This window comes from Pelophylax lessonae, assembly GCF_965119305.1.
Source record: "Pelophylax lessonae genome assembly, chromosome: 7".
Taxonomy (NCBI): Eukaryota; Metazoa; Chordata; class Amphibia; order Anura; family Ranidae; genus Pelophylax; species Pelophylax lessonae.
In genome coordinates, this window is record NC_138774.1 from 79,442,524 (window position 1) to 79,464,118 (window position 21,595).

The following is a 21,595-nucleotide window of genomic DNA, read 5'->3' on the forward strand; positions in this document are numbered from 1 at the left end:
CCAGTTTTCTGGACGGAACCAGAGCAGACTTCTGAAGATGCTAAATCCAATCGAACTCCCTCAGAGTTTGCAGCGTAATTTCCAAGTTGTCCATCAGAAGAAATCGGAGACTCCGCTCACAGAAGAAGATCGTCCAGGTAGCCCAGTACCGCGATTCCCCCACTGACGCAACAATGCTAACACTGGGGCCAACACTTTTGTAAAGACTCGAGGAGCAGGGGGCGAGACCAAAGGGTAACGCCACAAACTGATAATGCTCCTCGTCCACGGCAAAGTGGAGGAAGTACCGGTGACCAGCACATAATGGAATGTGTAGGTAGGCGTCCTTGATGTCGACAGAAGCGAGAAAGTCCCCCTGATGTAGGGACACTACTACCATGCAAATGTACTCCATTCGGAAATTCTGTACCCACACAAAGCAGTTTAGCGCCTTGAGGTCCAGAATTGGACATACCTTGCCATCCTTCCTGGGAACTGCAAACAGGTTTGAGTAAAACCCCTGAAAACATTCCCAAGTCGGAACCGGGACAATCACCTTTTGACTTAGCAGGGCTTTCAATGCCCCAAAAAGACCCCCTAAGCGGTCTGGGGACAGGCGCGAGTTGGAAGGAAAAAAAAAACCTTCCCGGAGGGTAAGAACGAAACTCGATCTTGTAGCCAGCCGTATGACCTCGTGGACCCACTTGTCCTGTACCAGGGAGGTCCACGGATCCTAAAACCAGCGAAGATGTCTCCCCACCCCAGATACGAGTGAGGGTGCCCCTTCATGCAGAGGAAGCCTTGTCACCAGGTCTGGAAGAGCCTGCGCGTGGCTTGCCAGACCAGGACCTCTTGGAACCTCTGGAGGAGACCCTGAAGGGCTTTGATCCCTTGTCCTGAAAAAAAAAAGCCTCTTATGAGCTGAGAAGAAAAGGCCCACGTCTACGACAGGGCTCCTTGTCCTTGGCAGCCTGCGGAAGAAGAACTCTTCCCCCTGTGAGACCCATAATGATGTCATCCAGGGCAGCTCCAAACAGGCGATCCCCTACAATGGGGAGATCAGAAAAAGCCTTTTTAGAAGCCTGGTCCACAGACCAGTGCTTTACCCAAATAGTACGCTGAAGGACCACTCCTGAGGTGACTCTTCAAACGGGTACCTACAGCAAGGCAAGTAGGAAAGGACAAATGAGCGTTTTTGGACGGTCCTAATCTTTATAAACAAAGACCGTCAGAAAAAGACAGAGAAATGAACACCATGCCGCACGAGACAGCTTGAGGGCATCAAAAGGAAAGTTCACCTCCGCAGCAGCTTCAGCTGCATCCTCTCTCTCTAGAATTCCCACACAGATGTAATCAGTGCATGAACCTGCCCCTTCTTATGTGCATCCAACGGAATGAAAAAAGCATCCTCCACATCAGACAGAACAGGGAGCGTGGCTACAGCCCAGTAGGGTGGGCCACGTCCGCAGCAACAGGGCAGACTCCGATCTGATGGCACAGATTAGGCAGGGGAGGGTGGGGGGCGCTATATGCTAGTCTCATGTTCAAGCGCCAGCTCACCCAGAAGGCATAAATCGGGGAAGGGCCGTTGACTGAGGTCCTGCAAAGGGGACACTGACCAGAGGCCCATAAATTAAGGTGTCGCCCTCCAAGCCCCTCCATGGATGCCTGCAAAAGAGGCCGCAACAAGAAAAAATTAGCCCCTTTAAAGGGGACCGCCCCCCATGCTGCGGGCGCACAGGCAGGATACCCTGATGTTCCTGCTGCGCTAGAAATGGCAGGAGCCCTACATTATAATGGTGGCAGCTGGCAACAAAAAAAATTCAACTGCCCCCACAGCGCCGCCCCTCCCAAAAGATTCGCCCGGCTGGGCCGCATGACCTAGTAGGCCGCAAGTTGTGGCCTAAATTTTGTGGGCATCCATGTGCCCGGATCTGAGCCTAAATGGAGCAAGCAGGGGGAAGGGCAGATGCCCAAACAGAGAGCAGTGGCTTCAGCCGCCCTCAATGGGGCTGCCCCCCCTGCCCCCCCCCCCCCCCCCAACGGATGCTAAGCCATCCACTCTCCCAGCCCAACAACTGCAGCAGGGAGCCCAGGGGACATACCTGCCCTAGTAACCACCCCCCAGGGTGGCCGGGAACACTGCTCAATCCCCCGTTGTGAAATGTGCAAAAGGGGTTGAAACGGCGCTACCTGAATAAGTGATTGAGTGCTGATATGGTGCAATAATGTGCAAATGCCTTTTAAAAAGGAAAGTGACACCGGCAAATAATAAATAACGTGAAAACTGATATTTCCAAAGGGTTAAAAACCACACATTTCCTTATCAGTAACCACAACCGATATGATCTGTTGGTGTGTGGTGAATTTTATCTGTAAAATAATAATAATAGTGCCAACAAGTGAGCAGATATTGTAGTGGGTTTATTCCAATAGTGATACAGTGTAAATCAAACAATATATAATATATAAATCCCTGGTGGTGAAGTGATGGATATAAGTGACCAAGTGAATACTGAAGTGCTGTATTCCTTAGAAGTGTAGGTGCTGTAGTACCCCTGATGACCACTAGGTGAGGTATATACGACCCCCGTTGTGCACCAGGTAATCCTGGCCAGCAGTAACCCTAACAAGCCCCCTTCAGGAGCAGATGGCAAAAGCCAGCTCATAACCTCACCCAGGGAGGGAGGGGATGGGTCAGGAGACCCACAGTGACCACCTAAATTTGGAGGGGCTGAGGGCAAGGAGGAGATCCCAGGGGTCAGACAGTACCAGGGAGGGGCCCACGTCTACCCCAAAACCCTCCAGGGTAAGAGGGGGGACAGCTACTTACCATACCGGGAAAAGGGTGGGCACCGCTCCTGACAGACCACCTTTCCATTGGAATGGGGAGGCTGTCGGCCAGGAGGAACGCTGCAACTCATGCCGAGGCCAGGTAGTATGCGCCCTCGTGAGACGTTTAACTCGCAGGCCAGCCCCCGCCCAGTTGAGGCCTGCGCACGCTCGCTGGCCAGACTAGGTGGACCCTCTGGATCTAGATTTTCCAGTCTGTCGCCCAGTCCGGCAGTTGATTGTAGATTCTCACCGGAACAAAATAAAGATTGGCAAAAGTTCAATTTAAAAAGAAAAAAAAATTGCAAGGACCAGAAATCCCAGTAAGGAACTAGGTCCTTACTCCTGACTAGGCAAACAAAACTGAGTACCTAAGAGTGGGAGCATACCCCCTGGGAATGCCCATAGGCGTAGTCAAGCTTTTTCCTGCCTAGTGTCCTACTCCTGTAGGGGGCAGTATAACCCAATGGTTAAGAAGAATCAGAAGCTATGTCCTTGAATAAACGAAAGAGATAAACCTATTACACTAACAGAGGCTATACCCCACTGAGGCTTTTTTGCATATACTGTATCCCCACACCTCAAGCACCTGTCAGTGATGTACTATGGAAGAGGGTAATCTTATACATATGCTGTGGACCTGTCCTTGCCTACAGGCCTTCTGGAATGAAGTAGGGTCTACTGTCAACTCTGTAGGTGGTTTTTCTTTTTACTGAGTATGACAGACAATATGGTACACATCAGCTAGGTTAAGTTGTTTATATTCTTTTCGTCATTCTATGCCAGGTGGACCATACTGGCCAAGTGGAAGGTTCCTCAGCTTCCAACTGTGGAAGAATCGAAGGTGGCCATAAATGCGGTTCTTCCACCATTTAAAGTGGTTGTTAAGCCACTACTATGAAATCATACCATCTGTAATATAACAATAAGTGGCCCTGTGCCTTGGTTATAGAAAAAATATGCCGATCTGTACCTAAATCAGAGCAGCTCCCGGCGCTCAGCTGACTCCTTGGCGCTCTCCTCTGCCCGGCTGACAGCTCCAGCGGGCGGGGCCAAGCACTGCCGCTGACTTCAGCCGGGGAGGAGGGGAAGAGAGGAGAGAGAGAGACGAGCGGTCACGTGATCACCGGGAGCCGCTCTGCTATAGGTACCGATTGGCATATTTTTCTATAAGACAGGGGCACTATTGTTATCTTATAGAGGGGATGGGATGATTTTATATTAGAGGATATGAGAGCAGCAGGAGGGGAGGGGGCAGGCACTAACACGAGCAGACAGGTGGGAAGAGGAGACAGAGAAGGACTGCGGCTGACGAAGGCACGCAAACTGACACGGTGCCAGGGCTCAGCAGCCATGATATACCGTCGTCAGTTTACAGAGGGGAGGGCAGAAATTGGCAAGTCGTAACTTATATTTAAAGAGCACCTGTCATTTCAGATCCATCATGGCAGCGCCTGTTAGCGGGAATCCACTCACCTGCTGCCGCCACGTCCCTAACCTTGTTGTGTCACAGCCACATCACCAGCCGTTCTATTAAAGTGAATGGGACTGTCAGTGAGTCAAGAGCGGAGGAGGAGACCTGTACCTGTCCCCACTTCTGATGGACCTTGCTGCGGGGAGGTCTGACGGAAGTTCGCCCCTCCCCCTTCTCCTTCCCCACTGCCGGGCCATTTAGAAAGCACAGCTCGCTTCGCGCATTCGCAGTAGGAATTCAGCTGTGAAGCTGCAACCCTTACAGGCTTGTGTGGCAGCGCCTGAGAGCCGATGGAAACATGGGCTTGGGTGCTGACATCAATGAATTCCAGGAGAGGTAAGTGTTCTAATTTTAAAAGTCAGCGGTATGTGTAGCTTCTGACTTAAAATGTTTCTGTGGGGTGGCTGGAGCACTGTTTTAAGGGGACATAAAAGGACACTGATTAACCACTTGCCGACTGGCCGCAGTACATATACTGCGGCAGGTCGGCTCTATTAAGCAAAGTGACGTACCCGTATGTCATTTTGCGCAACAGCCAGCCCCTCCGGCCAATCAGCGGGTCCGGTAGACGGGATGTCTGCCGGCCACCCGTGATCGCTACCAAGAGAGACCGAACAGCGGCCTGCCATTGTAAACAAAGCAGACAGCCGCTCTGTCAGAGATGAACATAGTGATCTTGTGCTCCTACTATTTAGGAATACAGATCTCTGTGTTCATCTAGTGAGTCCACCCCCCACACAGTTAGAAAGCATCCCCTAAGGGCACACACAACCCATTGATCACCCCTGGTGTTAACCCCTTCCATAGGTGTGCGCAGCCTATTGCATTAGGGTGTGCACCCCAAAGTTTAAATACACATGCATGTGTTTGCCTACATGTATATGGCACCGGTACATTACTCTCCCTGCTGGCAAAGTGAAATAGAAGTGCGTGGCACTTCTCTTATGGCAGAGCAGGTCCGAGGGAGATCTTTCCCATCTCCTCACTGGCAAACAGAGCGATAATGCTAATGTGCCCTAGGTGATTAGGGTGTGCCCAGGCACACCCGGCACACCCTGTGCGCACGCCTATGACCCCTTCCCTGCCAGTGTCGTTAGTAAGAAAGTGGATTTAGGTGACTTTGAACGTGGCATGATTATTGGTGCCAGACGGGATAGTCTGAGTATTTCAAAAACTGCTGATCTGCTGGGATTTTCACACACAACCATCTCTCGGGTTTACAAAGAATGAAATATCCAGTGAGTGGCAGTTGTGTGGAGGAAAATGTCTTGTTGATGTCAGGTGAGAATGGGCAGACTGGTTCCAGATGATAGAAAGGTAACAGTAACCCAAATAACCACTCGTTACAACCAAGGTATGCAGAATACCTCTGAACACACAACATATCTAACCTTGAAGCAGATGGGCTACAGCAGCAGAAGACCACACTGGGCACCACTCTTGTGAGCAAAGAGCAGGAAACTGAGGCTACAATTCGCACAGGCTCACCAAAATTGGACAATAGAAGATTGTAAAAAAAACATTGCCTAGTCTGATAAGTCTCAATTTCAGCTGGGACATTCAGCCCCCATTCACACTGGGGCGACGCTACTTCGCACCGCGACCTCCGAGGTCGCGGTGCGAGCAGCGCGCCGCTACCTCGGAGCGGCCGCCACGGACTTCGTAACATTGAAGTCTATGGCGGTCGCCTCCTGGTCGCCCCAAAGAAGCTCCGGACCCTTTTTCTGAGTCGGAGCGACTTGTGTCGCTCCTATCAGAACGGGTCCGCAGCTTCCCTATGGGAGGCGACCTGCGGCGACCTGTGAGGCGACCAGGTCGCCTCACAGGTCGCCCCAGTGTGAATGGGGGCTCAGATGGTAGGGTCAGAAATTGGCATAAACAACATGAAAGCATGGATCCATCCTACCTTGTTCAGGCTGATGGTGGAGGTGTAACGGTGTGGGGGAAATTTTTTTGGCACACTTTGGTCCCCTTAGTACAAATTGAGCATCGTTTAAACTTGTTAGTTATAGACCGATTATCGGCAAGGTTGATATATCGGTGGCCGATATGCAGTTTCCCCGATATATCGGTATCGGCCCCTGAACTGGACGATAGACATATGCCGGTTTTCGGTAATTCGATATATAGCGGTATTGCATAGCCACGGTATTGTTATTGTGGCATTTTTAAGATACAGAGTTTATCTGCTCCTGGGTCTGACTTGTGAATTGATACATTTCAGTGAGCTGGATGACTCATTCACTCACACAGCTAACGCCTTTCAGCATTAAAGTCTCCTAACTATAAACAAAAATGATTACATTGTATCTTTTCCTTCCCTCTGCCAGGGAGAAAGGAAGTTTAACCTCTTAAAGACTGGACCTTTTTCTGACACTTGTTGTTTGCAAGTTAAAATCAGTTTTTTTTTTTGCTAGAAAAGTACTTAGAACCCCCAAACATTTTATATATTTTTTTAGCAGAGACCCTACAGAAAAAAATGGCGATTGTTGTAATATTTTATGTCACACTGTATTTGCGCAGCAGTCTTTCAAACGCAATTAATAGACTTTAATGAATAAAAAAAAAAAAAAAAAAAACGTAACAGTAAAGTTATCCCAATTTTTTTTTTTGTTACACAGAGAATCGTGAGAGAATCGTGATCTTTATTCCAAGCTAAAAAATCGTGATTCTCATTTTGGCCAGAATCGTGCAGCTCTAATATATATATATATATATATATATATATATATACATACATACATACATACATACATACATACACACACACGCATAGCAGCCCACATTACATTATTATATAGCCATCAAGCAGTGTCTGGCCTACCTGGTGATGACTGGTCCTGGCGCTCTGATCCGATGGCCTGGTCTTTAAAGGGGCAAATCCTTGCGATCCAGAAGTGGTTAAACCTGCAGGAGGACCGGTGTTTTTATCTATTAATGACTTTACTATTGCTTTAGGCCTGGTTCACATGTATGCGGGTTGGGGGCCCACATTTGCAAAGGCATAGCAGCCCATTGATGTGAATGGGCTTGAGCTGCTATGCCTGCGTTTTCAGCTGAAAAAAGGTGCATGCAGAATTTAAAAAAAATGCAGTGGCCATGAAATCCATCCTTCTTTTGCACCATGCGACTTACCTGCCGTTGCTGCACACGCAAACTGTTTTTAAATGCCGTGCCCACGTATACAAAAAATTAAGAAAGCTTGCCAGAGCAGGAACTGCAGGTTAGTCGCATGGTGCAAAAGCAGGATGGATTTCAAGGCCACTGAATTTAAAAAAAATGCTGCATGCACCTTTTTTCTGCGGAAAATGAGGGCATATCAGCCCGTTCAAATCAATGGGCTGCTATGCCTGTGCAAATGTGGGCCGCCAACCTGCATACATGTGAACCGCCAACCCGCATACATGTGAACCGCCAACCCGCATACATGTGAACCGCCAACCCGCATACATGTGAACCAGGCCTAAAGCAATAGTAAAGTAATTTATAAACAACACCTCCTTCAGGTTTAACCACTTCTTGACCACAAGGATTTGCCCTCTTAATGACCAGGCCATCGGATCGGAGCCGAGCGCCAGGACCAGTTATCACCAGTTAGGCCAGACACTGCTTGATGACCTATTTTAGGCCTGGTTCACAGAGTCTGTACTGACTGACTATATAATAATGTGCATAAGTGAACCAAAGCCCCTAAATTCAGCAATGAAATTGAAGTGAGGTGGAAATTTTAATAATTTAAATTTAATAATAGAATACCGTGATAATACCGTATACCGTGGCAAAACCTTAATCAATTAATCACAGCATGAAAATCTGATACCGTCACAAGCCTACTGGACGATATTGCCAATATTTTTGGGGACGTCATTCTGCCTTCTTAGGCCGCCTCCCTCGCCTTGGACAGCCTCGTCTGGAGTCGGGACTAGTCTCGCGAAAGTGTATCACAGCCATACACCCACCTACAGCATCCTGGTGCCAACCAGCCACCCACCCACAGGCCCTGTGCCAGCCAGCCACCCACAGGCCCTGTGCCAGCCAGCCACCCACAGACAGGGTGCCAGAAAGCCAGCCACCCACAGACAGGGTGCCAGACAGCCAGCCACCCACAGACAGGGTGCCAGACAGCCAGCCACCCACCACAGAGTGCCAGCCAGCCACTACAGTGTGCCAGCCAGCCACCCACCACAGGGTGCCAGCAACCCAGCCATTAAGAATTAAACAAAAATTAACATGTTCAGTACCAAATTTGTGTCAAATATTGTCTTTATTTTTCGAAACTTTAAATGTACAAAATATCAGCCCATATTGGCCGCTACTGATACGTTGTGACCAAAATATTGGTTTCGGTATCAGCCCTGAAAAAAACATACCGGTCTATCCCTAGTTTAAATACGTGAGTATTGTTGCTGACCATGTCCATCCCTTTATGACTACAGTGCACCCATCTTCTGATGGCTCCTTCCAGCAGGATAATGCACCATGTCACAAATATCAAATCATCTCACCACTGGTTTCTTGAACATGACAATGAGATCACTGTACTCCAATGGCCTCCACACTCACCACATCTCCATCCAAAAGAGCAACTTTGGGATGTGGTGGAATGAGAGATTCACATCATGGATGTGCAGCCAACAAATCTGCAGCAAACTGCGTGATGCTATCATCAATATGGAGCAAAATCTCTGGGGAATGTTTCCAACACCTTGTTCAATCTATGCCATGAAGAAATAAGGCAGCTCGGAAAGCAAGAGGGGGGTCCAACCCGTTACTAGCAAGGTGTACCTAATAAAGTGGCCGGTGAGTGTATAATAAGGTGTTTGAGTAGCTCTATTAAATACACTAGGGTAATTAACTTTATAATGCAGGAACGTTTAACCACTTAACGACCAGCCACGTAGATCTACGTCGGCTGACTTTGAGTGGTTATACCGGGATGATGCCTCTAGCTAGAGGCATCATCCCGGTACCGTTGTTTGAAGCCGACGGTTGGCTTTCCGTCTGTAACGATCGATGCGGCTCGGGAGCCGCTCGATCGTTACCCGGGGGGGGCGGGAGGGGACGTCCCCCCCCTCCCGCCGCCTTCCGCGGCTTTGCTCTGGGCTCCCGTCCCACCGGGAGCCCCGAGCACCCAGCCGGCGCGTCCACCGGCTGGATGGAGTCCCGATGAATGCCGGAAACGGCATCGATCGGGGCTCCGATGACGTAACCCGGAGGCGGCGTCCATGACGTCACTTCCGGGTTACTGTGCTGCAAAAGGCGGCAGATTTGAAAAACGGCTGTATGCAAAAATGCCGTTTTCGGCGTTTTGCATACAGGGAAGTGTAGTGGAGGGGTCTAGGGTCTTTTAGACCCTCGATCCCTCCATAAAGTGTACCTGTCACTACATATTGGTGTCACAAGGGATGTTTACATTGCTTGTGACAGCAATAAAAGTGATCAGATTTTTTTTTTTTTTTAAAAACCTGTAATAAAGTTAAAAAAAAGAAAAATGAATAGGAAAAAAAAAAAAAAAATTTATCCGCCCCCGTCACCGTTAGCTCACGCAAAAAAAAAAACGTATACGCAAGTCGAGCCGCAAATGAAATCGCTGTTCAAACCACACATGTGAGGTATCGCCGCGATCGCCAGAGCGTGCGCAATAATTTAAAAAAAAGAGCTACACTCTAACTCTAAACTGGTAACCGTTAAATAAATTTAAAGCGTCGCAGATTGAGATCTCTATTGACCGTAGTTTGTCGCCATCCCACGGGGGGGCGCAATTTTAAACCGTAACATGTTTGGTATCTATTTACTCGGCGTGACATCATCTTTCACAATATACAAAAAAAAATGGGCTAACTTTACTGTTTAGTATTTTTTAAATGCAGTGAAATGTGATTTTTCAAATTTTTTCCAAAAAAATGGCGTTTTAAAGACCGCTGCGCAAATACCTCGTGAAAAAAAATTTTGCAATGACCGACATTTTATTCTCCAGAGTCTTTGCTAAAAAAATATATATAATGTTTGGGGGTTCTAAGTAGTTTTCTAGGAAAAAATACTGGTTTTAACTTGTGAACAAAAAGTGTCCGAAATAGGGCTGGGGGTAAAGTGGTTAAATAAGGTTTTTATTTCTGGATGGTTCAAAGCCAGATAAAAAGGAGAGGCAAATCTTCCCAGAGGGGATGCAGACGGAAATAAAATCTGACAGAGGCTCTAACATTTACATGGTTATGAAACTTAGAAGGTCTCAGCTTTGGCTTCACTGAAAGGCCCCTTTCACACATAAGTTCCGTTTGTCTGTTTTTCATCCATCCGTTGACGGATGAAAAACGGACATCAATGCATCTCTATGTAAAAACGGATGATCATCCGTTAACATCCGTTTTCATCCGCTTCCGTCAATGTCTGTTTTTTGGAACGGATGAATGCCCTATTTTTCATCCGTCAAAAAACGGATCGGACGAAAAACGGATGTAAACGGACAAACGGTCAGTTTTTCATCCGTCTTTGCATTGGTAGTGGATGTAAAAAAAAAAAAAAAAAAAATGGATGAAAAACGGACGAAAAAGGAATGGAAAACGGATACATTTTGACGTGACTGAACTGAACGGACTGTATGTGGGTAAGGGGCCTAAGGCCTCTTGCACCCGGTACTGATGTTTGAGCTTCTGCTTTTATGGACATCATTCATATGTGCGATTTTGAGAGCATATATGCGTATCTGCACACATCGGCGCAAAATACTGACCAGCAACGCAGAGTCTCTTTTTTTTTTTTTTTAACGGAGGAATACTCGGCACTTGTTTGCATGCCTGTCTGCACAGGTACATTGTAAATAATCTCCTACATTTTACTTCAGTAAAAACAAAAAAAAAGGCTGTACTGAGCTTTTTTAGGCTGGGTTCTCACTGCCGCACGGAGCGGCTCACAGTAGGGGTCTGGTGCGTCCCTGTTCACCGTTTCAGGTCTGATTTCAGTCTGAATTAGGACCTAAAACGGACCAGAAGACCCACAGGACTCCTATGCAATTCGCACAGAGCCGCTCCGGAGATACGTGAACCTGAACCGGCTCCATAGAGAGCTGGTCACAATCTCCCGACATGCGAATTGGATGCGAAGAAACCCACATCCAATTCCCAATAGTGTGAACCCGGCCCCAAGCTGCAGTGTGCAAGAGGCCTAAGAATTCTAAATATTCAAAGTTGCAGCAAGTTCAGTCTCTGTATCAAAAGCAACAACCTGGCGACCCTTATGTTTTGTGTGCACCGACCTACAGTTTCCTATACTGTAGCCGCTGACTTTTAAATATTAGAACTTACCTGTCCAGGGAGCCCGCGATGTCGGCACCCGAGGCCGATTTTCGTATCGGCTCTTGGGTGCTGCCGCCACCATCCAGGGTAAGGGAACCCGGCAGTGAAGCCTTTCAGCTTCACAGTTGGCTCCCTACTGCGCATGCACGAAGCTTGCTGCACCTTGCAATTGGCCCGGCAGCGGAGGAAAAAGGTGGGGGGCCAAACTTCAGAGGGACAGCGCCGCAGCGCTGTCTCCCGGAAGTGGGGAAGGGTACCTGTCATAAACAGGGACCTGTTCCCTCCTCCCCAATGAAAGGTGCCAAATGTAGCTCCAGAGAGGGGGGGGGGGGGGGAAGCAGTGTTAATTTTGGCAGCAAATTTCAATTTAGTTTTAGTCTTAGTCTTAGGACTAAAATGGCATTTTAGTTTTAGTCCTATTTTAGTCTTCTGCAAGTGTTTTAGTTTTAGTCGTATTTAGTCGACTAAAACTCCTGTATATTTTAGTCGACTAAAACGCCCTACATTTTAGTCGACTAAAACTCATTTTAGTCATCTATAATCAAATGGGTGTAGTTCAATTGTAATTTGTAATGCATTATTTAAGCATTTCTCTACAATTTCCAAACTCATTATATACTACTGCTGGTCCTGGAGTGAAAAATCTAATATGTTATTATTTATGCTTTGAGCATGCACCAGTGTTAATTTTTGGCAGCAAATTTCGATTTAGTTTTAGTTATAGTCTTTTGACTAAAATGCTATTTTAGTTTTAGTCGTATTTTAGTCTTAAGACTAAAATGCCATTTTAGTTTTAGTCGTATTTTAGTCATCTGAATTGTGTTAGTCGACGAAATTAACACTGGGGGGAAGCATACAAGCAGAAGTTCCACTTTTGGGTGGAACTCCGCTTTAAGTGGTTAAAGGAATTTATCTATTTTTATTGTTGCACTTTAAGCATTGTTAAATCACTGCTCCTGAAAAAACTATTGTTTTTAACCACCTCAATACTGGGCACTTAAACCCCCTTCCTTCCCAGACTAATTTTCAGCTTTTAGCGCTGTTGCATTTTGAATGACAATTGCGCGGTCATGCAGCACTGTACCTAAACCAAACTTGTGTCATTTTTTCCCCCACAAATAGAGCTTTCTTTTGGTGGTATTTGATCACCGCCAGGTTTTTCTTTTTTGGTGCACAAATAAAAAAAGACCGAAAAGTTTGAGAAAAAAAAAAAAAAAGATTTTTTGTTTAGGTTATAAAGTTTTGTAAATAGATACATTTTTTTCCTGCACTGATGAGCACTGATGACGCCGCACTGACAGGCCCTGATGAGGAGACCCTGATGGGGTGGCACTGATGGGCACTGATATGTGGCACTGATAGATAGCACTGATAGGCAGCACTGATTGGCACTGATGGGGGGCACTGATAGGCAGCACTGGTGGGCAATAATGGGCACTGGTGGGCGGCACTGATAGATGGCAATAACGGGCACTGGTGGGCAGCACTGATATATGGCATTGGTGGGCATCCCTGGTGGTCATGGGTGGGCATCCCCGGTGGCTCTAGTGGCACCCCCCCCCCCAGGGCTGCACTGGTAATCAATGTTCTGATTACCAGCACAGACCCCCCCCCCCCCCCCCCTGTGATCAGTGAGTACTTAGAAATACTCACTGATCCCCCCGGCTGCAGTATCGATCCTCTCCTTCTCCTCACTGAGAAGAGATCGAAGCCGTTACAACGACTGTATTTACATTGCATGACGGCTGTGATTGGACACAGCCGTCATGTGATCACAGGGCCCTCCTGCCGCATCTTGTTGCTCTGTGTCTGAGGGACACAGGCACATCGAGATTGCGCCGCTGCGCGTGCCCGCGGCGGCGCGATCTCGCTCCTTCTGAAGGACGTTCCGGAATTTCCGATCAGAAGGACGAGACTCCCACCATATATGTACAATGGCTGGGTGGGAGGTGGTTAAAAACATTTTTTGCATGAATATATGTCCCCCAGGGCAGTACCCAGACCCCCTTTTATGGCCAATTACTTGCATATAACCCTTCAAAATGGGCACTTTTGGTTTTTCCTGTGCAGCTTTCATAGACTTCAATGAGGTTCCCCGTTTGGGTCAGAACTTTTCCTCTGTTCAGGAGTTCTGCTGCGAACCAAACGGGGGGGGGGGGGGGGTTCAGCCCATCTATAATAATATTAACAATAATAATTACAGGGATTATAAACCTCTTACTCTATCCAAAGATGGGAAAAAATAATAATTTTCCTTTGTTTCTCCTTTAATGGAAATAATCACTCCCCCCTCCCCCGGGCATAGGGAGTCATCCTGACTGCCCATAAATTCCTACTCGTAGAATTTGGGTGAATTTTGGGTGAACGTCACTGAGGCGGAGCCAGCCAATCAGCTGCTCTTTCCATCACGGAGCATGGCTGCTAATAGATGAAAAGAGAAGTTGTGGAGCATGTCCCATCACACATAGTCAACAAAGCTGATGTGTCCCCTCTGTGGGGATTCTCTACACCCTGTACAGGGGGACACAGAGTCAGCAGAGAACAGCACACAGCAGCCTCCCTCCCTACACATCCCATAATAATAACAATGCCATCGTCCTGATTGTACACACAGCCCCCACTCACCAGGATTCAGCCCGAACCTCGACCTCCCGTCAATAACCATCAGCTGTTCTATGTTAACTCCCAGCCTATCACAGCAACTTCGTCGCTTCCATTTGGTCCCGCCCCTGGAACTGTCATCCAATCAGGTAGCTGGAGAAGTGCACAATCGGCTATAACGGAACGTGTCATCCCTAGACTGCCAGCCCACTCTCAGGGGAGGCGGGGCTAATGAAATGTGGCGAACACTAATAATGTGCTATCCTGACAGTGACCAATCACATGGCGTCCTGGCTGCACTCCATTCTCCGAGGCAGGATTGCTGGATTACTGCGTTTTCTGTTACCTGAACAGTAAACTTATCCTGAAACCTGCTAACCACGCCCTCCTCTTACCCCTATTATTAGAGGAGCGGCGCGTACCTTAGCCTTTGAGTGGGCGTAAATTAGATGCAAAATTAGGACTAGAGTAGGCGTGACTTAGGCGCTGAGCAGGCGTGACTTAGGCACTAAGCAGGCGTGACTTAGGCGCTGAGCAGGCGTGACTTAGGCGCTGAGCAGGCGTGACTTAGGCACTGAGCAGGCGTGACTTAGGCGCTCAGCAGGCGTGACTTAGGCGCTTAGTAGATGTGAATGTTGTGCCGAGTGGCCCTGAGTAACTTTTAAAAGGGCGTGACATCGGCGCGGAGCAAGGCATAGAGTAGGCGTAACTTAGAAGTTGAGTAGGCGTGACTTAACCACTTTAGGACTTTTAGGATTTTCCTGCTTTACTTCTGGGCCACTTTTTGCTATTCGGCACTGTGCGAATTTAACTGACAATTGCGCGGTCATGCAACGCCGTACCCAAACGAAATTTACGTCCTTTTTTTCCCACAAACAGAGCTTTCTTTTGGTGGTATTTGATCACCTCTGCGCTTTTCATTTTTTGCGATATTAATAAAAAAAAGCGACAATTTTTTGAAAAATAACAATATTTTTCTACTTTGACAGTAAGAGTCAGTTCACACTAGCGCGACTTGTCAGCCTGATAAGTAGCGCTCCCTCGCGGTCCATTGACCGCTACAGGACCCGTTCTAATAGGAGCGACACAAGTCGCTCCGACTTAGAAAAAGGGTCCTGTACTACTTCGGGGCGACCTCGGAGCGACTTGCATAGACTTCCATTATGTGAAGTCCCTGCAAGTCGCTCCGAAGTCGTGGTGCATGGTAATGCACAAGTCGCCCCCGAAGTAGTAAGGAGTCGTGTCGCCCCAGTGTGAACCGACTCTTAAAAAATATCCAATATATTCAATTTTTGTCATATATTTAGACCAAAATGTATTTAGCTACATGTCTTTGACAAAAAAATTCTCAATGAGCGTTTTTTAACTGCTTTAAGACCGGAAGATTTTACCCCATTCCTGACCAGGCCTTATTTTGCGATTCTGCACTGCGTTACTTTAACGGACAATTGCGCGGTCGTGCGACGCTGTACCCAAATTAAATTTATGTATTTTTTCCCCCCCACAAATAGAGCTTTCTTTTGGTGGTATTTGATCACCTCCGCGCTTTTTACTTTTTGCGCTATAAACAAAAAAAGAGCGACAATTTTGAAAGAATAACAATATTTTTCACATTTTTTTATATGAAAAAAATATTTTTGGTGAAAAAAAAAATCGCAATAAGCGTATTTTGATTGGTTTGCGAAAAAGTTATTGCAGCTACTATCTACGGGAAATTTTATGTAATTTTTATTGGGTTTTTTTTTAACTAGTAATGGCGGCGATCTGCAATTTTTTTTGCGGGACTGCGACATTGCGGCGGACAGATCGGACCCTTGACTGACATTTTTGGCACTTTTGGGGGTACCAGTGACATTACTACAGTACTCAGTGCTATAAATATGCACTGTTACTGTAAAAATTACACTGGCAGGGAAGGGGTTAACTTTTATTGATGATCAAGGGGTTAATGTATGCCTGGTGCTTACTGACGTGTGTGGGGGGAGGGGACTGTGTGACACAGGCACAGATCGCAGATTCAGCTATGCTGAATCCTGTAATCTGTCCCTGCCTGTCACTTAGGCGATCCGCCCGCTTTGTTTACACAAGCGGGCGGATCTCCTCACTCGATCCCCGACAATCGGGGAAGAGCTGCGGTGATCACCGCCTCCCCTCCCCTGGCCCGACTCCCGCTGTGTCTGAATACAGCGGGAGCGAGCCTCCGGCGGCGTGCGCGCGCCGCCCACAAGGGGAGGAGTCCAGCGACGTAGACCTACGTCGCTGGACGATAACGAACCACTTTGCCGCAGTACGCTGAGCGGTCAGCAAGTGGTTAAAGACCAGGCAGTTTCTAGCACTCTTTTTTACATGTGAAAATTTGTTTGTTTCTTTTTTGCTACAAAATTTGAATACCCACACATTATATATATATATATATAATGTTTGAACCGCTTCAGCTCCAGAAAATTTCCCCCCTTATGACCAGGCCATTTTTTGCGATACGGCACTGCGTTACTTTAACTGATAATTGTGCGGCCGTGCGACGCTGTAGCCAAATAAAATTTATGTCTTATTTTTTCCCACAAATAGAGCTTTTTTGGGGGCTAGTTGAATACTGTGACGGTCTTCACCGTCACTGGAATTTAAGGACAGGTGGGTGATGGTTTGGATTGCTTCATATTTGTCAGGAAGGTCTCCATGTAGAAATATTGAGATTTGTTCCCATTTGCCATGAGGTCTGTGATTTCTGAGTGCTGTGTGTGTTACATATCTTTCAGTGTCAGAGAGGCTTTCCTTTTGTTTGTGTATTGGGAGGGAATGTGGATTGCCCTGTCTCATTTTTGAGTACTGATGACCTCCCATTGTTCTGTGTCTGGCTATTGTGTACATTGATTGCCCCCTTGGGGCTTCTGTCTTATTACACATAAGGGCTCTTTCACACGGTCCGCTCCGTCGGCGGATCCGTGTTGCTCAGCGGGGATCGATCCGCGATCCCCGCTGAGCCGGGCGGATGACAGCTCCGTCTCCGCTTGCAGAGCGGAGAGGGAGGTGTCTCAGCCCCCGCTGCCCTCTATGGGGGATCGGATGAGAGCGGACCGCTTGTCCGCTCTCACCCGATCCGCTCCGATTACTGAACGGATGGAAAAATAGGGTTTCCATCCTTCCAGATTTCACGCACAGGATCGGATGCGGATGGCAGCGGGTGTCAGTGGAGGTGTCTCTGCTGACACCCGCTGCCCCATAGAGCTGCATGGTGGATCCGATCAGATCCGCCTAAAAAACTGACAGGCGGATCTGATCGGACCGCCCGTGTGAAAGAGCCCTAACAGTCCTTCTAATCAAGCTATCAGACCAATCCCTGCTGACTCATTTTCAAGTCCTCATTTGCATGGCTAAGGAGGACCTGAAGGAGAACTGCATGTACTTTGCAATTGACCAATGGGAAAGCGGTTGTTGGGGGCGGGATGTTCCAAATTCTGTATAAAAGTGTGTTGTGTACTTCCAATAAAGGTCGTCCTGTTTTGAACTTACATACAGCCTGCCTGGTGTTTGTTCTAATGGATTCCGAATGGCACATAGCTGTAGTTCGGATCCCGGAGCCTGGGATGAGCAAACCATCAGACGTTGCGATCTGCAAGCTGACTCATTGATAGCAGAGAAGTGTCGGGAGAGCGGAAGCGAGCGAGCGAGCAAGGGTCACGTCACATTGGTTGGCAGCGGTGGGATTTGCTCTCCAGTTACTGGGACACTCCAAACCACCACAGTCAATGACCAGCTATGCAACATGCAGGAGAGCCACGCTGAAAGACTTACCTGAGAGCCGCGGAGGGACCGGTGGGACAAAGAACAAGACCACCCTGATCAGTAAGCTAGCTGAGATGGATCAGAGGGAGGGTGATGCAGGACCCTTCTGCAATTCTAATGGATTCCGAACTGCACATAGCCGTAGTTCGGATCCCAGAGCCTGGGATGAGCAAACCATCAGACGTTGCGATCTGCAAGCTGACTCACTGGTAGCAGAGGAGTGTCGGGGAGCGGAAGCGAGCGAGCAAAGGTCACGTCACAAATACCTCTGTAGTTTTTTTTTTTTTGCGCTAAAAACAAAAAAATACCAACAATTTAAATAAATACATAGCACCCTCCTAGGTAGGTGCTAGTAAAAGAGTATATTTTTTGCTCTGTCTGCCTATCAGAGGAGCAGCAGCGAAATCTCTATTGCTTTCTGCCTACCAGAGACCAGGATCTGTGAGTTAGGTCTGCTGAGTGTGCTCATATTTGATTCATATGGTCTAGGGAGTGTTCATCTGGTCTAGGGAGGCATATTGGACAGTGGAGGAAATCTGACCAATGGGCACACAGCTTTTGATACAGCCCCAGTGATTGGCACAGACTGATTGTCTTAGTGCATTGTGGGGTGTGGTATAAAAGCCAGGAGCACATGTGCTGCGGGGTCTTTGGCTGGTGAGCAGAGTCCCAGAGGGAGAGTGGTGGCTGCCTCCTCTTCTGTAGCATTGGCATGCGGACACAGGCAGTTGACCTGGGGACCAGGAAGGAAGGAGCTGAACCCAGAGGTCCATGAGAGCTGACTGAGGGGGATAGGGACACTGGAGACCCTCGAAAAACAGTATAGTGAGTACAGGGGATCGTGTCTAGGGGCCTGACCTGAGGGGGGCCACCCTGGTGTAGGATAGACAGAGGAAGGGTGTCAGCAGGTTGAGTGAAAGGGGGTACTAGCTGTGTATCCCATTAATGATAAAAATCAGTCACAATTTTGAAAAAATATATATATATTTCTCTTATGTCTTCTGACAGACGCAGCCCATCCAAGTTTCATCACAATTGGGTAATGGCGCCCTCTGCAGAAGCAGGCTAGGTACTGAAACTTCATTAAAAAACTTTCACTAGACACACCTTTAGGGGCTGTCCCTTCAGACATTACCCCTGGACACATAGAGCTACTAATCAGTTTCTTGCTGTCTAGCTTAGGAGTATGACCTAGGTTTCCCTGCTGGGACTCCAGTCTCAGTTTATATTTCTTCTTTGAGAAATGTTTATTTTATTTTTTCTTCACTCACTATCGCTAGCTAGTGTCAGGGGGATCCTCCTAGTGAACTACAAGCGACAGCCGGGCTGGGCTTCACACTGAATAATCTAGATCCTTTTGGTACCCCAGCCTGGCCTATGAGCGTGCGCAGGTTGTGGTCCGCCCAGGCCTCGCCATGACGGTTCCCCCGACAGATGGGGACGAGCCTGCGGAGAGCATCTTCGCTGGGACGCAATCAACCTGGAATGCCCTGAGTTGCAGCGCCCCCCCCCCCCCCCCCCTTGGCTGACAGCTTCTTCACTCAGGGTGGGAGGCGAGCTGTATCTGAGCGGAGCTCGTGGTTCATGGTATGGTGAGCGATGCTACCCCCCTGTGTCCCTGGGTCAGTCCTGTGAGGGGGGTGATGTGGGCCTACTCCTGGGGATGTCAGAGCTGCAGTCTCTGTGATATCCCCCTGGCCGGTCAGGACGGATCCTGCCTCCCTGCTCCATATGGGGGTGCTCTCGCGGCGTCCACTGCTTGGAGGGGGGGGGGTGTATGGCTCCTACCTTGTCCTGGGTGGATTCCCGTGGTCTCTGGTGGCTACCTCCTGAGAGAAGATCTGCTGTCACAAGGGCTGATCTTACATCCTGCTTTACGGTCTCTGGCTTTAATGACTTGGCGGTTGAAGGCCAGGTGTTGAGAGACAGAGGTCTCTTTGATGCTGTAATTCCTACCTTGCTGAGAGCTCGGAAGGCTACCTCCAGGAGGATTTATCATCGTACCTGGAAGGCGTACATTGCCTGGTGTGAGTCACAAGGGTTGCATCCCCGCTCCTTTTTGGTGGTGTTGGCTTTCTTGCAGAACAGAAAGGTGTGGAACAGCGATTGACGTTGGGCACGATTAAAGGTCAGGTGTCGGCGTTGGCCATTTTTTCCAGCGTCCCTTGGTGACTAATTCCCTGATTCGCACCTTTATTCAAGGGGGTGTGTCACCTGCCTTTGTTGTCCCAGAGGGTAGCTTTTCTGGTGGCTATCACCTCTGCGAGTGTCTGAATTGGTGGCTCTGTCCTGCCATTTGCCTTATCTGGACGTTCATAAGGATTTTGCTACTTGGGCTTTTCGCCATCAGGCTTTTGTGGCTCAGGTTTGCAAAGTGGCGACTTGGTCGTCGGTGTACACTTTTACAAAATTGACGTGAGGGCATCCTCCAATGCTTCCTTTGGCCGCAAAGTTTTACATGCTGCAGTTTGTTGAATAGACATGCTTTTCTCTTCTTGGGGTGAATTTTTGTTCTGGGGTTAGCTTCTGTTTGTTGAGCTTCTGTTGCCCTGTTGGCTACGTTTTTTTTTTTTCTGGCCTTGTTGACACGTTGCCGTTTTGTTGGTTGCGTCTCTTCCCACCCCTCACACCTGCACTGCTTTGAGACATCCCAATTGTGATGAAACTTGGAAGAGGCTGCGTCTGTCAGAGGACATAAGAGAAAATAGAATTTTTGTAAGAACTTACCGTAAAAATCTTTTCCCTGAGACCTCTGACAGGCGCAACCCCCGCCCCTCTATTTTGGGGTTGGTTGTCTTCCTGTACTGCTTGTTTACTAATTAGCTCTATGTGTCTAGGGGTAATATCTCAAGGGACAGCCTCTAAAGGTGTGTCTAGTGAAAGTTTGTTTTAATGAAGTTTCACTACCTAGCCTGCTCCTGCAGAGGGCGCCATTACCCAATTTTGATGAAACTTGGATGGGCTGCGTCTGTCAGAGGACTCAGAGAAAATAATTTTACGGTAAGTTCTTACAAAAATTCTATTATTTTTTACTTTCTGCTATAAAACATATCCAATAAAAAAAATGTAAAAAAAGTTACATTTCTTCTTCAGTTTAGGCCAATATGTATTTTGCTGCATGTTTTTGGTAAAAAAAAATTCCCAATAAGCATATATTGATTGGTTTGTGAAAAAGTTATAGCTTCTAGAAACTATGGGATATTTTTATGGATTTTATTTTTATTTTTTACTAGTAATGGCGGTGATCAGCAACCTATAGCAGGACTGCGACATTGCGGCGGACAAATCGGACACTAAGTGACACTTTTTAGGGACCAGTGACACCAATACAGTGATCAGTGATAATAAATATGCATTGTCACTGTACTAATGACACTGGCAGGGAAGGGGTAAACATCTGGGGCGATTAAACGGTTAAATGTGTCCCTAGGGAGTGCTTTCTGACTGTGTGGGGGTGCTTGTACTGTAAAAAGACAGAGATCTGTGTTCCTGTTTGGCAGAAACATAGGATCTCTGTCTTCCCTTGTCACAGAATGGCGATCTGCCTTGTTTACATAGGCAAACTGCCCTTTTGCCTCGGGTCCTTGCTGGCCCGCTGACTGGCTCCCTCTGTGTCCAATCACAGTGGGAGCTG

General features: G+C 47.8%; 1 protein-coding gene across 2 annotated transcripts in view; it reads right to left on the minus strand.

Moving 5' to 3' along the window:
- The window catches only part of FBXO27 (F-box protein 27), a 52,021-nt gene extending 37,766 nt beyond the window's left edge, over positions 1-14,255 (minus strand). For both annotated transcript variants that reach the window (XM_082264479.1, XM_082264478.1), the window contains exon 1: positions 14,203-14,255. The gene's annotated coding sequence lies outside the window, so the exon portion shown is untranslated. The remainder of the gene's footprint in view (positions 1-14,202) is intronic.
- Between the last annotated feature and the right edge of the window lie 7,340 nt (positions 14,256-21,595).